Raw genomic sequence first — 13942 nt, 5'->3', positions numbered from 1 at the left:
GAGCTGAGGACAGAAAGAACTGAGCCTCCGAACCCGACAGCTTGGTACGTTGGACTACTGGATAACAAACCAGCAAAGACCATAACAGGACATGGAAAACACCTATCTCGCTGAGCCCCCAAACTACGCAAAGCGAAGTGTGAGGAGCCTAGTAAATACCACCACTAGACGATGGAGATACCGGAAACCATCATAACCAAAGTGGCTGCAGCAGCAGGCCCATGCAAAGGCGATTCTAAGGGGACAGCAGAGACACCACTATAGATTCCAGCACCTATATAGAAATGCAGAACATAGATCCAGGTGACTAAACAAGAAGGGGAACCTGAGACAGTAACCTGTCTCCCCCTAGTATCTGTGAAGAAACACACTGTGCCCCCACTTGGCTAACAACACAGCCAGACATTCCAACAAGTGGCAGAGGTAAGAGAGATCTTTGGAATAAAACGAAGAAAGGAAATCATCCGATGGCGTCTGCCCAATTGAGTGGGCGGCAAGATGGCCCAAGAAGCAGACGTCCAAGAAACAAACCCCTGAATACCCCCTGATTGCCAAAAAGCCACCCCTAAGGGCCGCAACCCATAAAGAGTTCTTGGAGTCGCGGCTAGGATAAACGGCATGCGCCAAAACAGAGAGAGCTGCCCAAGAACATATAAGCGGAGACATTGCTGATGCTGTGGCCACCAGGAATAGGAAATGAACTCATCGTTTCAGGGCGGAAATGTCTAACTCTGAAAAAAATACAAAAACCTATTGACCAGTATGAGAACCAAGTCCCAAGTTGATCAACTACATCTCCCCGGGCAGCATGAATTAAACAGAACAATTTCTGTGAGCTCCGGAAGAACTAAAACTATGGCCCCAAGTGCCCGTTACCCGCAAAAGGGGTTCTCGTACTAACATAATCGATGGAAGCCCAAAACCTCGTGATCCCAAGAAAGAATCTAAAAAGGAATTAGAGGATTCAAAGTTGCAAACCTCCTGAGGAATGGCCAAATCCTTTGACCCGACAACATAGAATCCCCCCTCCACGAGGACGCCTAAAGCGAAATAAGAGGAAGTCAAAACCCCTTCAAAGTGAAGCACAGGAAAATCAGAAATGGGCTGTTCGAGAGCTGAAAGGACAGACAAGAAACTCTCCCCAACCAGACACCAGCAGGCGAAGTAAAAAAGGGGCCTGGCGAAAGCCCGCAAATAGTCTCAACTTCATGCCTGCCACTGGAATACAAGACACCCTAGGCGGAATCCATAAGGAGCATTCGCCTCTAAATAGAAAACGATCTGCACCCTGATGTATAGCAGACAATGCTCCCAAGCTAAGAGAGAGCCTCAGGGACGACGTCAACAGGCATATAGTGTTTTGCACCGCAATCATGCGGAAGAAGAGAAAACTCGCCCCTAGTCCGCAGCAACCTCCGAGACCAGTCTGCAAGATAGGAGGACTGCCTAGTACGCGTCAGCAGCAGAAGGCGACCTGCACAACATAAGCCTCAAGGACCTGCCGACCTCGGAGACACCCATACCCACCAGAATAAGTGAAGAGGTAACAGGCCCCAAGAGAGTCCCCTCACTGGGAAACCAGCTAAAAAATGTTAAAGAAGTAGGGTAATAGCACTACCAGACACATGCACGCTACACACCAGAAGAAACAGCAAAGAAACCTCCAACCTACATAGATCCACCCTGTATGGACCCGGACAGAGACAATGAACTAGCTGTAGGAAAAACGGGAACTCTCTGGGCACTGCCCAGTGCCCACTGACAATCCATGACATAGAAAAAACGAAGCGCAGGCGACCCCACATGTCAGAATCGTTCTCTTGAAGTCCCCGGAGACATAACAGACCCAAGAAAACTAGCAGCCTATCTGCCAAGGTAAGTAAGGGGAAAATATACAAACACACCCCAAATTTGAGTACCGCCACAAAGGGTAAGGCTGTCTTAACAGGCCCGACATAGCACACTCCGAAAGGGATAAGCCGTGGTACACGCTAATAAATGCACCCATATAAAATAGCTCCCTGAACGCTGCGGCAGGCCCGCTCACGTAGGAGACTCAAGCGCGGGAAGTTTCGCGCCAAAATATGTCGGCTCCTAGAACAGCGCTGCAAACAGACCCGGAGCCCTCAATGAAACAGACACCCACACCGGCGTCACCCAAATTTGAACATTCACCTCGGGGAGGAAAAGAAACAAAGTTGCTCGGTCTCAACAGAAGTTGAGAACCAGCGGGAGCCTCTTGCGTTCAGCAGAGACACGGGTCCTGGCCGGTGACCGAAGAACACCCCAGAGCCGAGCTCACCTCCCCGCGGGCACACTGGGAGTCATGCAATCATGCACCTCCCCAAGTCAACACCGGGAGCCGTCCAAACATGGCCTCCCTAACTGGCCGCGGCAACTCCGAGAAGGGACAGCCCCAGAACCTACAAACACTGCAGCTCCTGTGTCCCCGGCAAGAAGAGAAGCTCTCGCTTCTGCCGCGTGGGAAGGCACCTACTCCCGAAACCGAGTGTAGCCCATTACCGAAGCCACACTGAAGAAAACCAAAATTTTTTTTTTTTTTAATATATATACTCTCCCCACAACAAATATCGTATAACAACAGAAAAGAAGAACCACTCCACGGGGAACCACCAGCGTTCATACCAGCACAAAACAGCCCCGCAGTTCAAATACAAAGTGAAGTAAACATATACTCACAACCTTGTTAGTAGTGCTGGCAAATGCTCAGCACTAGCAGGGCAAAACATTAGCTGTGAAGTCCCCTTTTTTTTTTAAGGGAAAGAAGAAAAATTAAGGACAAAGGCAGACCCTCTATCCTCGGAGGGAGGGTGAGGCAGGGACAAGGGGTGGCCCAAGTGTAACCTCTAAAGCCGGCACCGTTCAGCCGGACACCCCTGTCTCACTGAAGAGAAAATCTCAACAGGAGAAATAGCATTGCCAGCTCACTGAAGAGAAACCTCAACAAGAGAAAATAAAGTTCCAGCCACAGCCAGAATTCAGGAGCTAGTTGAATAGCGATCTTTTCCTGCTGGGAGATAGAGAATACTGAATAAACAGGAGGAGTGCCAGCCAATAGGACCACCTGTTAATCAGTTTCTCTATCTTCGCCTGCTGGTAGATGTGAGCTATCCCTTTGGTCTCTGGATTCATCTGCTGCTGTTGCTAGGGAATGGATATAAAAGAGGTGTCTGAGCAAAGCAACTGTTCAAAGAAGAGGAAAAAAAAAACCTCTCACCCCATTGACGAGTAGAAAAAAAAAGACAAAAATTTCATACCAAGTGTAAAAACCAGAACAGTGCTTAAAGAACAATTCTTAATGTGAACCAAATGTTACTAGCAGCCCTGTAGTTAACAGTGAGGAGGTTCTTTTTTATATCTTTCAGGGATGAAACTGCCCTGAGGAAACACCCCCCACATCGAGTTTTCTAGCTGGGAACTCAAGGGGTAAGCCCAAGTTGATGTTTACCTTAGGAAAATTGTCTTTTCTAACTATTTTCTACCAGCTATCAGTGAGCAGTAAGGCTTGCAGTGTAGAGCTTGAATACCTAACTAGGTCTCAAAGCAGCAAAGGAAAAATTATGTTATTACCTGTTAATTTTCTTTCCTTTAGACGTAGCAGATGAATCCAGAGACCAATGGGATAGCATACATCTACCAGCAGGTGGAGATAGAGAAACTGAATAACAGGTGTCCTATTGGCTGGCACGCCTCCTGCATCTTCAGTATTGCTCCTTGCCCAAGCATCCGTAACCATCAATATGCTTAGCATGTAAAAAACATCTTTCCCATAACAAATTTCAAAAGGTAATGATACAGAATACAACTATCAATAATAACAGACTTCGAAAGTTGCAAAAGAAAAAACCAACAGTCAATATTCAGAAAGGGTGGGGCTCTGGATTCATCTGCTGCTTCTAAAGGAAAGAAAATTAACAGGTAAGAACATAATTTTTCCCTTCCTTAGCAACAGCAGCAGGTGAATCCAGAGACCAATGGGATGTAGCAAAGGTGGGAAGCAAATGCCGCCTCCGCAACAACCAAAGCACTAAACGCAGCCTCTGCATGCGCTCCCATATCCAACTGGTAATGCTGAGATAAAGCATTCTTGGAAGACCAAGTAGCCACATGACAAAACTCCTCCAAGAAAAAAAACTCTGGACTGAGTCCATGTAGCCGCCATTGCTCTGGCTGAATGGTCATGAAGTTCTTCTGCCAACCACTTCCCTGTCATCAAGTAAGCATAAAGAATGTCCTCCTGGACCCTTCAAGCAATGGAGGCTTTAGACGCTGCATACGTTTGTCACGTCCCCTGAAGACTACAAAGAGGTGATCTAAACGACTAAAAGTCGTTAGAAACCTACAGATTGCGGAGAATGCTATGCACTTTTAAGAAACGCAGTGAAGAAAAGCTCGCCTCCCCATTCCTCCTCCCAGGAATAAAGGAAAAGTGAGAGCGGCATAAAAGAAAGGATGACACCACCTTAGAAAGAAATTGTGGTACTGTCCGAACTGACACCACACTTTATAAATCAGAAATAAGAATCCCCACCATACAAGGCCTGCAACTCAGAAAACCGCTGAGCTGAAGCCATGGCTACAAGAAACACTGTGTTCAACGTCACAGCCTTTTAGAGTTTTAAGGTACAACAATTTTTTATTATGATTGAACACTCCAAAGAGAGATAAAAAAAAGCACAATGAATACAGCAGATGACATTAGGGTTCAATAGAACTATACAACAATAATCCTCCCCAAGCTCCCTTCCTCCCTCCCCCCCCCCACAAGTGATCATAATATACAAAAGTGGAAGAAGCCGCTAAAGAAATCCAACCCAAAAGAAAATACAATATCAAGTGCTGCCAGTAGAACAAAAGAGTTACCACCAACAGGACAAAAAAAGGGAGGGGGGAGCAAGCCGCCCCATCTATCCAAAGAAGGAGGAGGAAACAAAAAGGAAAAAGAACCCTCAGGGCCCTGGACTCTGATGAGCCCCAAAGGAGCAAGTAATGGACTAAAGTCTTAAAAGTCGAGGTTTAAACGGAATCTTCTGTAAACTGTGAAGTACCACTTTAAGACTGAACTCCGGACAGGGCTTTTTTAAGAGGTGTACGAATATACTGTACAGTACTCTCCCGAAATTTGCGGGGGTTCCGTTCCAGAACACCCGTGAATTTTGAAAAACCATGAATACGATTTTTCATCTGATCGAAGGCAGGAGAGGGCAGCTGGGGTGCCGGCACGTGCTTAAATTGTACTTATGAAGCCAGGCACATTTTCCGACCGCCTCTTCCTGGTACTAAAGTCATGGTTACACCATCAGGAGCTGTTTTGATACACCAGATAGTGTGTCAAAGCAGCTCCTGATTGGTGTAACCATGACTTTAGTACCAGGAAGAGACAGTCGGAAAATACCGCAAATTATTGAGTCTGTGATTTGCGAACCGCGAATTTGCGGGGGTTTACTGTACTCCTTTTAGGAACTGAACTACATGAAGCTGAGAAGTAAGCAAAGAGCGAAATACCTTGCCCTTGTAATAAGCTAAGATTGCCACTTGAAGCTGAAGGGAATTGAATGCTAAGCCCTTGGCAATATGCTTGTGCGCAAAAAAAATAAAAAGAACATAGAAGTCTCAATTTAAACGTCCAAGCATAGTACACTTTACGAAGGGTCAGAAGGGGACTTTCTTTGGAACAATGCAAAAGAACTAAAGCAAGAATTAGCAGTCATTTGAGAGAACGTAATACCCTAACAAATCCTAGCATAGCAGTGAGGTTCAGCTCCATCATGTGTGCAAACTGACCTATTTGGAGACTGTTCTCTGAAGGAAAAAAAAGCAGCTGGTGAAAGATGGCATACTTCTCATACATACTGTATAGTAAGATCACTGTGCTCACGAGTCTGTATGTAAACACAGCCTTCAACTGCCTTCCAAAAAGCACCACTACTCTACAACATAAGGCCACAGACAACTGCACTTATAAAATGCTTTCCAGATCCTTGACTCATGGTTGCAACAAGCATCATATCCATACTGAAGCAAAACATGTACTTGATATTCTTGTGCCATGTCTCCGCATACTAGCGAGAACACTCATGACCAATAAAAATAACCACTTTTGTGTATACACATGTGCTCATTGGTGAACAGTAAGTATGGATCTCTACTTCTAACAGACAACCCTCACTGAAATCTGTCATATATGAATGGCATCAAGTATAAAGTTGATAAATGAACTCCTAGCCAGCTGTTTCGGATGATTCTGGAATGACTATCTACCTACACTGTAACAGCAGGTAATTCTGACTGGCCAGGAAGTCTATTACATCACTGCATTCCACATTTCAAAGCACTGAACGTTATGGAACAAGAAAGTTTATGCAAGGCAATTTATTAAATGACTACTCAAATAAAATATGTAATAGAAAAATTACAGGGTATATGTAAACAAATTTTCAATGCACAGACCAAGTCAGAGTGTTTTCAACATCTAAGAAGGATGGATATAAACATCCTCTAAGGGCTCCTTTTACGAAGCTGCGTCAGCGGCTTTATCGCACGCACCTTTTTAGCGCGCGCTAGCTGAATAACTACCACCTGCTCGAGAGGAGGCAGTAGCGGCTAGTGAGGCCAGCAAATTAGCGCACGTTAAACCGGTTACGCGGCTTCGTAAAAGGAGCCCTAAGTGTGTGATTGTACTTATATTTGTGACCACAAAAAGGGTTATAAATTTTCAAGTTTACAGCTGTCGATTTAAAAAAAAAAAAAAAAGTTAACCTTTCAAGCTTTAGCAGCTTTCCTTGAAAAACGCATTGCAGGATTACAATATATATTTTTTATTTTCCTGTGACCAGTCTGAAAGATCTATACAATGATTATATCATTTAGGCACATATACATCAACCAGACACTTATATACTAAATATTCCCACCCATAGATACAAGTGGGAAAAATATTTTTGTATTTAAAAATGCAATATGACTAGCTATTGGTTTTTATTCTGGTAATCTAAAATATTTCAGTTATTGAAGATGAAAATTTCTCATACATTTTCATTAAATACTTACAATAGCATTTCTATGGCATAGTTCTTTAAAATCTGTAAGAAAAGAATGGACTATAGATTTTATTGTTTTCAGGTTAAAAATATACATCTCTGCTTAATACAGTATAACAAACTTGGGCTATTACCTCATAAAATAAGGCACTGGTTTTGAGGCCTGGGGTTTTTTTTTTTCCTTATTCAATGCACTTCTTGTTTTAGAAATTTTTAAGAAGCCACAAGACAGCATTTACAGAAGAATTTGGCTTTGAAAAATGTGGCATAAGAAGTGTTTAAAAATGAAGGTTACATTAGAAAAAGCTCTGCAAAATAAATTGAATGGAAAATCTATTAGCTGCCAAGTGTTTTTTTTTCCAAACTTTTTTCGTTTGCAAAATCATTCATAACCATATTTTCTAGGAACCATTCATCTCACATCAAAAGATAGCCATTTATCTGTACAGCAGATGCAATGCAGCCCAATCATTTCCTATGGGCTGTGTTAATTTGCCATGCCTCGCTACTGTAGTTTTGTAAAAATGGACCCTTAGGGCAGATTCTGTATAAGGTGCCCAGTCTCAGAAGCCGCCTAAGCAGCTTTTGAGATTTGCATACAGGCGTCCTATATAGAATCACATCTATCCGCACAGGTACCAGTTAGAGAATTGGGTTGCTGCTGAGCTTATCATGGCAAGGGATCTCCCTGCCACGATATTTAGTGGCAACCCATCCTCCCTGCCCTGTGAAGACTACCGGCAGAAGGGATGCCCAGTCCCTCCTGCCAGAATCCTGGAACACCTCCCCTCTCCGAAGCATCCTTCCTGCCTCCAGCCGGCTGGCCCACCTTCACTCGAATGGTTGGCCTGCCCCTTCTGGGTGCATCGTGGGATGCACTGGGAAGGGGCCTTAGGCCTCGTTTGGCCCAGGCACTTAAGGCCCCTCCCATAGGATAGGCCTTAGGCACCTGGGCCATGGGGGGTGGCCTAAGGGATCTGTCCAATCGGAATCTTAGGCCACTCCCAGTGAAACTGAGCCTATGATTCTGGTTGGCCAAGGGGCCTTAAGCGCAAGGGTCCATCATCGGGCCAATCAAGTGAAGGAGAGCCAGCCGGTTGGAGGTAAGAAGGATGCCTCCAGCCAGCCATAAACATATGGTAGGGGGGATTCCGGATGGGCTGGGAGGTCCCTGGCAGGAGGAACTGGGCATCCCTCCTGTCGGCGATGTTTGCAGAGGAGGTGGGGGGTTCTGGCAAGGACATTCCTTGCAGCAATAAGCTCAGCGGCCACGTCTACTTGAAATGTAGGCCATGCTGGCCTACATTTCAGGTGCCTATCACGGGCCTAGGGTGGTGCATAGGGCCGCCTAAGGTCACTTCTGGGCGAAACCACGCCTGCGCCCAGCCTTAGGCGAGCTTACAGTTGCCTACAATGTAAGCGGCCTGCCTCAGGCCTTTTTTTTTTTTTACATGCGTCCCGATTGGCTGGTTAGGCAGCAGTAGGCTACCTACAAATCGGGACACCGTTTATAGAATTTGCCCCTTAGTGTTTAGAGCAACAGGCTGAGAGCAAGAGAAGCCTGGGTTAAAATCCCACTGCAACTCCCGGTGATCTTGGGCAGATCACTTAACCCTCCATTGCCTCATCTAAAAAACTTAAGGTTCAATGCTCATGTGTTTGCCATGGCATGCTCTAACTAATGGATGTGTAAATTAATTACAATTAAATCACTAATCTATGACACAGCACTAAATATCAACTTTACTGTCTGTGCCTGAGCAGTGATTAGCACCGGCACTGACAGGAAAGCAGATATTAAAGACACACAAGCATGCATCACCCTTTGTCACCAACCGAATACCTCTCTCTACCTAGTCCCCCACCCCACACATACTGGTTTCCCTAACATTAAAAGAAAATGCTCTGGTGGTTGAGCGGTCCCAAAAATTCCTTGGTAGTCTAGTGGGAACCCCACCCACCCCAAGCCTCATCCCCTGATCCCATAACCTTAAAATGAAACAGAAGCAGTGCTCATTTGTTCCTGCTTCTGGGATGCATCAAGCAGGGTCTTTCTATCATATTAAGTAGATGTCTTCTTAGCTGATTTACAGCATATCAAATCATAAATGGAACTTGAACTAGATCAGACTCCTGTAGCATGTACTTTATCTGGGTGCAATCTTCCCAATGCCTGTTCTTTGTTGGCTACCCTATACTTCTATATGGTATTCAGACCGCTAACAGATAGCCAATTTGATAAAGTTAGAACAACCTGTTATCAATCTGAATATTGTTACTGGATAACACTGCCAATGTGCACTGAAAATGGATATTCAGCAGTGGCCAGTATCTGGATACTGGCACTGAATATTTGAACTGCAATGGTTGGGTTTTGGGGTTGTTGTTTTTTTAAACACTACCACAAGCTATCTACCCTTCTTACATTTTTATCAGGCCGTGGCTTTACAATGAATCAGTGTAACAAATGTACCTTCCCTTTAAGCAATAGTTGCATGACAGAGGATAGTTTGAGCTTTGGGAATAATGGTGATAAAAGCCATTCCTAATAGTGAATATTTTCTACTGGTTTGGTACCAATTCAGGGGCCAATGTAAACAGCTGTACTGTCCTTTAGTGTGACAGTTTACTTTTGATTTTCTTACCTTAACTTGTAGCTGATGCAGGAAGAGTTTTAGTGCAAAATCCATAGAAAAACTATTGCAGTAAAGGGTAACACAACTGCCATACAAATCACTTAGAAACTCACTAAACTGGAAAATGTTCCTAATGTTAAAAAATTAATAATAATAATTTTATTGGGGTTTTCTTACTTTCCTTTAAGCATGGAATTTTTACTTGAAGCTTCATTTAGCTGTGAGGGTGGACCATGAAACTTCCAAGATGATCTAATCCAGAGCACTTGGCTCGTATACTGGTGTCTGCTACTAATAAGTCACCTATCTGTGACTTTTCAGCCCCATCTTTCTGCTGAAATTATCCAACCACTTTGACACTTTGTTAGTAGTGCTGGGATGAAGTGAGAGTAGAGCAAAGAATGCCACCTAACTTTAGAGTGGCGATACCCAGCCAATATCAGTATAGTTAATAAGTCTAAAGTTAAACAAACAAAAAATGCTAGCCCAACAAACCACATAGTTACACTATACTACCTAAATATTGCCACTATCCTCCAGATTCTATAAATGGCACCCTATGACAGGAAATATGTCCAGTCACAAGGAACTGAGATTCCCTATAGCTTACATCCCGAGGAAGACGTGGGTTAAGGGTAGCCTTGTTACTGAATCCCTGGCTTGGTCTTACTAGTTGATAGTAGTGTTGCCTAATTCAGGGGGAAAAAAAATTTGATTCGAATTGGCCTATTGAATTGATTTTTCGATTCATTTTTCCTGCTAAAATCGTGTGGAGTTTTTTTTTGTTTGTTTGTTTGTTTTTTAAACAGGCTGGTGGGTTTATTTTTGTAGGCTCTTCACCAACCCCACACCGGTGCTTTGGTGTCAACAAAACAAAAAATACTTTTCCTCTCTGTTAGGTCCTAGCTCACGCTCACTTTCTAACACCAGCTCTAGCAGGATACACATTTCAAATCTGATATACTGTAAATCACAAAACAGAAAATAATTTTTTTTTCTACCTTTTGTTGTCTGGTCATTTTATTACTCAAATCATGTTGGTCCCACGCTCTGGTTTCTGTTTGGCTCCTGCCCATTTGACGTTTTCTTCTTTCTCCCAGCTCACCATCCATCTTCCATCTCTGTACCTTCCCTTCCACTGCCATATCCAACATTTATTTCCCACCATCTATCATCTCTCTCCCTGCCTTGTGCCTTGGGTCAAATGTCTCTATTCTCCTCCATGCAGCATTTCTCCCTTCATCCCCTCCATTATCATGTGCAGCATTTCTTTCGCTCTCCCCATGCACCATCTCTCCCTGCCCTCCACCCTATGTCTAACATTTCTCTCTCTTGTCTCCATGAATGTCTCCCTCCCCTTCACCACAGTCAAGATTTCTCCCTCACCCCTTTCTACCTCTTTATTGCATCACTCCCTTCATCTCCTCCACCCTATGTCCAACAATTCTTCCTTTCTCCCCATGCAGTAGTATTCCGTTCCTCCCTCCAATCACCCTGTGGCAGCATTTCCCGATCGACCCCCCCCCCCCCACACACACACACACACAATTTCAGGCCTCCTAAAGGTTTTTGCAGCCCAAATGCATGACCTTGCATTTCTTAGCATTAAATTTTAGCTGCCAAATTTCAGACCATTCTTCAAGCTTCATTAGGTCTTTCTTCATGTTATTCACACCATCCAGCATGTCTACTCTATTGCAGATTTTGGTATCATCCGCAAAGAGGTAAATCTTACCCGACAACCCTTCAACAATATAACAGCTATAAGATACTAAAATGGAATAATTTGCATATGACTGAAAACAGGATAAAATCTTTAGGAAATGGAGAATGGACTCCTAGAAACTTTTATATAAAACCCAAAAGTGGGATAGGAGTCTTCTCTCCCTTGACTACTAACCAGGAAGGATTGGTTTGTTTAACCGAAAATTGACTACACCCTGATAGTTAAGGGAGGAATTTGCTAGGACTCCCCCATTTACAACAGAAGCAATGGTGACAGAAGCCAGCCTAAAGTGGATGGTGGAACAGAGGCAGACCCAGCAAGAAACAATAGAGCACTGATTTGCCCAGAAAATGGGCCAACAGTGGCAAAGACAACAGCCTATCCTGCAATATATGGAAGCTCAGACTAGGAGTTACGATGACTGGCGGAAGGTGTACTGAAGTCAGTAACAGGATGAGACTCTGAAGGGGCATAGTTGTCCGGGAGCCCTGGACAGGTACCAAATGATGGACTAGAGACCTCATTTTCATCAAATTGGGTCCAGGGGATTATCCAGAGGCTTTTCTTACCACTTTTGTACAGGTAGCCACTGTGACCAAATAGACCCTAGAACAATGGGCCATCAGGCTAGCATCTTATTTAACTGGGGTGGCCGAAGCAGCCTACAGGGTTCTGGATGCAAGGTAAGCAATGGACTATAGGCAAGTACGGGCAGCAATCCAGAACTGACTAGGGCTTTCTCTTTAACAGTATCATAGAAAATTCAGATTTTTAAAAGGGAGAAAGACCTCAGGTTGTAGCCATAATCTCTTGGACTGGCTTCTCACTGGCTAGAGTCAGAGAGAATAAACGTCAGAGATGCTGAATATGATAGTATGGAGCAATTTCTGAATATTTTGCCTTCCCCTGTTAAACATTGTGTAGCCAGACAAGGTTCTCAAACCCTCGAAGCCACAAGTTTAATGTAACATTTTTAGAGGCTGAGGAGAGAGGGAAAAAGAGTGAAGCAGTCTCAAGGAAAGCAGTGCCTGCGGTTAAACACTGAGAGCCCTGGAAATCAGTGAAAGTCCCAATTGATAAATCCCTATGAAGAGAGAAGGGTTAGAGCCCTAGGAGGAAGAGGTTGGGGGGAATCAATGAGAAGTAGTCCTTGTCTAAATATCTGTCCCTCCTTGAAATGCTTTAGTCATGGGAAGGAGGACCACTTTAGGAAGGACTGCACCATATGGACTGCTCTTTTTCAGGTTTAGGAGTAGGAATGCCCTGGGATATAGGGAATAAGAACCATGCTTTAACAAAAGGCATGGCTATAGTGGCAGGCATGGCTATAGTGGCTCTTCTTGATACAGGAAATAATAGTCTTTGACGGCAGGACCCTGGCCCATAGTTTAATAATAATAATTATAATAATTTTATTCTTATATACCGCCATACCGAAAAAGTTCTAGGCAGTTCACAAGGTGAGCTAATACATGGGATACAGATAAAATACAAATTAGAATAATGGACTTAAAAACAGATAAAGACAGAAAGCAATTACAATATAATGCAGAAAATACCAGCATGGCAGGGAAAGAAGTAATACATAGAACAGATAAAATACATCAAGTTGAATATAAGGAACTTGATTGAAAAAATGAGGCAGAATGCATTAAGATACCAGCCTATCAAAGAGTCGAGTCTTTAACAATTTTCTAAAATCAAGATAGGAAGAGACCTCTAACATAATTTTTCCAAGCCATACATTCAATTTAGTGGCTTGAAATGAGAGGTTTCTCTCAAGGAACTTCTTATAAATGACAGGATTTTATGGAGGGATATGAAAACAAGTGCACTCTGTGTGTGATCTTTTTGGCGTGACTCAAAGAAAAATGAGACACAAGATAACCTGGTAACAAACCCGAAACTGATCTGTAACAAATACAAGAAAATTTGAACAGAATTCTCAACTCTATCGGCAACCAATGGAGTTTCAAATAAAAAGGAGTGATATACTCCCATTTTTTTTAACCAAAAATGAGGCAGTATTCTGAATCACTCTCAATTTTTTGAACATTTTCTTGTAAGCACCTAGGTATATAATGTTACAATAATTGAGAATACTTGAGATAGAAGACTGTATCAATAAACGAAAGGAAGTTTTGTCGAAATACTTAATGGTACGAAGCTTCCAAAGCACAGAGATACATTTCTTAAACAATAAATCCGTATGTTGTTCCAATGTGAGATGTTTAGTCAGAGTCACACCCAATATTTTTATGGATTGTTCTATTTTATAGTCCAACCCATTCAAATGTAATGTTGTTTCTTTAATCTTATCGTTGGGAGTTGCTAAAAAAATTTAGTTTTTTCCACATTTAATTTCAATTTATAAGCAGTCGTTCAAAGTTCAATCTGACTTTAAAAAATCGTTAAAAAATTTATGAACTCCGGTGACAGACAAGTTAACGGGATCACTAAAGTAATGTCATCCGCATAAATGTAGAACTTGAGCTTTAAACTTTGCAACAAATTTCCCA

The 13942-nt window shown here is 43.1% G+C and overlaps 1 protein-coding gene across 2 annotated transcripts in view; it reads right to left on the bottom strand.

Moving 5' to 3' along the window:
• Positions 1 to 13942, bottom strand: part of SH2D4A (SH2 domain containing 4A) — a 181031-nt gene that overhangs the window by 150125 nt on the left and 16964 nt on the right. The window contains exon 2 of one of the 2 annotated variants that reach the window (XM_033915224.1): positions 7072 to 7103. The exons of the other annotated variant lie outside the window; for it this stretch is intronic. The gene's annotated coding sequence lies outside the window, so the exon portion shown is untranslated. The remainder of the gene's footprint in view (positions 1 to 7071; positions 7104 to 13942) is intronic. 2 annotated transcript variants of the gene reach the window in all.

This window comes from Geotrypetes seraphini, chromosome 1 (genome assembly GCF_902459505.1).
Source record: "Geotrypetes seraphini chromosome 1, aGeoSer1.1, whole genome shotgun sequence".
Lineage (NCBI taxonomy): Eukaryota > Metazoa > Chordata > Amphibia > Gymnophiona > Dermophiidae > Geotrypetes > Geotrypetes seraphini.
The sequence above is the reverse complement of the archived record's forward strand: the minus strand, read 5'-3'. Positions and strand labels throughout refer to the sequence as shown.